Below are 3,654 nucleotides of genomic sequence, written 5' to 3' on the forward strand. Positions count from 1 at the left end.
TCCTGTTTATTTCTCCCTTGCCCTCTCTAATCCTATGCTTCATCCTCATTGCACCTCTAGTTCCTACATCCCACATCCCTTCTTGATTTGCCCACTGTCACATAGCTAGAAAGTGTCTGAGGCCATGCTTGAACCCAGGACCCTCCTCTCTCCAGGTCTAGCTCTCAATCCACCCAGGTATCTAGCGCTGTCCTGCCCTTCACTCTTGACTCCCTTGTCTTCTTGTCCTATCACAATTTTCTCTGTGCCCATTTTCAACCTTAACCACTCCCTCCATTTGCCTTCCCTGTTTGTATTCCTGAGCTACTGAATGGCTGTTGAGAAAGTCATACCACTGTGAAAGCTGGGGCCACTGAAAAATTAATGCCATCTAATTTCAACTTAGCCCTCACTGGTGCACAAGCATTCTTTCTTCTTCCTTGATCTATTCCACTTCACTCAGTGGCTATTCCAGAGCTCTTTGTTTCTAAATGCCTCTTCCACTCCCTTTCTTTTAGCCTCCTACTTTGAGAGAAAGTGGGGGTGGGGTGGAGAGAAGACAGGAATGAGAGAGAAATAATAAGATAAGCTTCTGGAATAAGACTGAGGGTACAAGTAGAAGTTGGATACTTCAGAATGACTTTCTAAAATGTAATTAAATTTGACTGGCTAATTGTTAATGAGACATACACCAGTGGGGTCTAATGAAAATAATAGAATAATAGAAAATAATAATAATAATAGAAACCCCAACTCTTGAGGTTTCCCCTAGAACCCTGAGTAGTAAGTCAGTCAATTTTCTGGGAACACAGAATCAGAGTCTGAGTGCATATTGAGGGAATGGCTCCAGAGGAGGTACTACTTAAGATAATCGTTCACCATCACCTAAATACTTGCAGTATATCTCTTCCTGGATGTTATACAGTCATATCCAAAACAGAATCATCATTCATTCCCTTAAATCTGACCTCCAAACTACCCTAGGGAGATGCCATCTTCCCTGTCACCCAAGTTTATAGATTCAGAATCATTCTTTATTCCTCTCCCTGATTCCCCATATCCAATCAATGGCTTAGTCTTATCAGATCTTTCTCCAGAGGTCTCAGTTCTACCTTTTTTTCCCACTCATTATTTTGGTTCAAACCCTATCATTTCTTACCTTACAGACTACTATAATAATTTCCAATCTAATTGGCCTACCTGATTTGTTTTTCTCCCCCAACCAATCCATCTTCCATACAGCAGCCAAAAGCATCTCTCTAAAAGCAAAGGTTCCCCCACTGAAAAAGAACTTTCAGTAGTTCCCACATTACCTGTATAATACAAACTCCTTAGCTTTGGCCTTTAACACCCTTCACAATCTGGCCCCCATGTACATTTTCAACTTTCTCTCATACTATTCCCTTTCATGAACTCTATACTTCAAGTTATTTTATTAGTAGTTGAGTTAGTAATTCCATCTCCTATCTCCAGGGATTTATATAAACTGTTATTCATTCCTGGAATACAGTCCTTTCTGAACTCCTATCAGAATCTTTTGCCTTAAAGGCTCAACTTGTATGCTGTCTTCTCTATAAAGCCTCCCCCCTCATCCCTTTCCCCTACTCTCCTAATCCCACCCTACCAGTTGTTAGTACCCTCTGATTCCTCAGTTTTTCTCAGATCCAAGTATAAAGTTCCTTGAAAATGAAAATTGTTCTATCTTGATTTTTCTCTCCCCAGTGCCTGATGAAGTATCCTGCATAGAACAGAGTAGGTGTTCAATAAATGAACAGTTGCTAACTTAACATACTTTATAAATTCTTTTAATTCTCAAAAAATGGGATTTTTTAAATGGTTACTAAATTGAATTGGTATGAAGGATCTGGGCATCTTGGGAACATTTGTGGTGAACTGTTTGGCTTATTTCTTTTCTTGATGATAGGAAGTGCTATCTGTGATAGTATCTGATGTGAGGTTTCCTGGCTGAGATAGACAGAATCAAAAGAAGAAAATCATAGCTGGGATTTTATAGGTAGAGTGCCAAAAGCCCACCAGATATTTCAAAGTTTCCTGATAGTCTGAAAGGCACAGAGTGTAGTTAATATAAGAATTCTGGATTATGAGCTGGAAAATATGGATTTGAGCCTCTGCTCTACTCTCTCTGTGACTGACTGAGCAAGCCACTTGCCCTTCCTATCTCAGATTACGTACCTATTACATACCAAAAAATGAGTTTGGAATGAATGGTTTCCATGACATGTTCCAAGTTTAAATTCTATGAATTATACCAGTTTTGTACCATGGAATGAATGATGAACTATGACCAAGGTACTCTGCTGGGGAGGAACCCAAGTCAGGATGTTTTGAAGATGCCTGCTAGAAGCTTCAATCCTGGTGTTGTACCAAAGTTACTGAGAACTTTCTAACTGTTAAACACTTTTAGTCATCTGTGTGTGATAGCATGGGGACAATTTCTAGATATTTCTTTTTTCCTCCATAAATTCCAGAAGCAGCTCATTTGTCATCTAAGATGCATGGTAGAATGAATCTAAGGTATCCCAATGAAATGAGAGAACATTCAAACTGAAGGACTGGAGTGGCAGCGTTTGGCCTTAACCAGGACAAGGCCAGGATGCCAGGGATTAAGATCAGAGTTTAGAATTTATGGAGAAGAGTTTAACATCTATGACTGACTTTTGCCTTGGGAGGGACATATTGGTTACCTCCTGAATCGGAAGGTCACACCAAGGGATTTCTCAAATTGTTTACTTCCTAGGCTGTGCTATTGGTTACTTTATAACCAGGTGGATGGTAATTCCCTATGTGGTAAGGGTGACTTTCTGGTCACTTGGGCATCATTATACCATTACAAGAATTCAAGAGACTCTGGATCCCTGCTCCTTCATTAAGATTTCAGCCTGGAAGAAAAGGATGGACCACCAGTAGGGGGAGGTACTTTCCTGAAGCAATTATTTCCCCTATTTAACAAGCATTTCATCTATGATGTGCCAGTCACTGTTCTAGTCTCTGGAAGGGATAGACAAAATCCAGAGTGATCTCTGACTTCAAGTTGCTTACATCCTATTCAGAGAAAAAAAAAGATATATATATATATATATATATATGTATATATATATATACACAAATGTGTGTGTGAAAATTCAACATAAAACAATTAGTATCATTTTAAGGTTTGGAAAAGTGTTTTACATACAGTACTGATCTCATTTAATCCTCATAATAAGTCTGTGTAGGAGGTGTTATTATTATCCTCACTTTTACAGATGATGAACTTGAGCCTGAGGAGAGGTTAAGTGACTGTCCAGAGTCACAGGGACTAGTCACTTAGCTGCCCCCTTATATAAAGTATAAATACAAAAAATAAGGGAGTATGTAGGAGGTACAGTGGATTAGAGCACCAATCCTGGAAATCAAGAGGATCTGATTTCAAATTTGACCTCAGACATTTCTTAGATGTGTGACCCTAGATAAGTCATTTAGCCCCAATTGCCTAGCTCTTCCAACTCTTCTTTCTTAGAATCGATACTAAGACAGAAAGTAAGGGGAAAGAAGAAAAGGAAGGAAGGAAGGAAGTGAGGAAGAAAGAAAGAAAGAAAGAAAGAAAGAAAGAAAGAAAGAAAGAAAGAAAGAAAGAAAGAAAGAAAGAAAGAAAGAAAGAAAGAAAGAAAGAAA

This window comes from Gracilinanus agilis, chromosome 2 (assembly GCF_016433145.1).
Source record: "Gracilinanus agilis isolate LMUSP501 chromosome 2, AgileGrace, whole genome shotgun sequence".
Classification (NCBI taxonomy): domain Eukaryota; kingdom Metazoa; phylum Chordata; class Mammalia; order Didelphimorphia; family Didelphidae; genus Gracilinanus; species Gracilinanus agilis.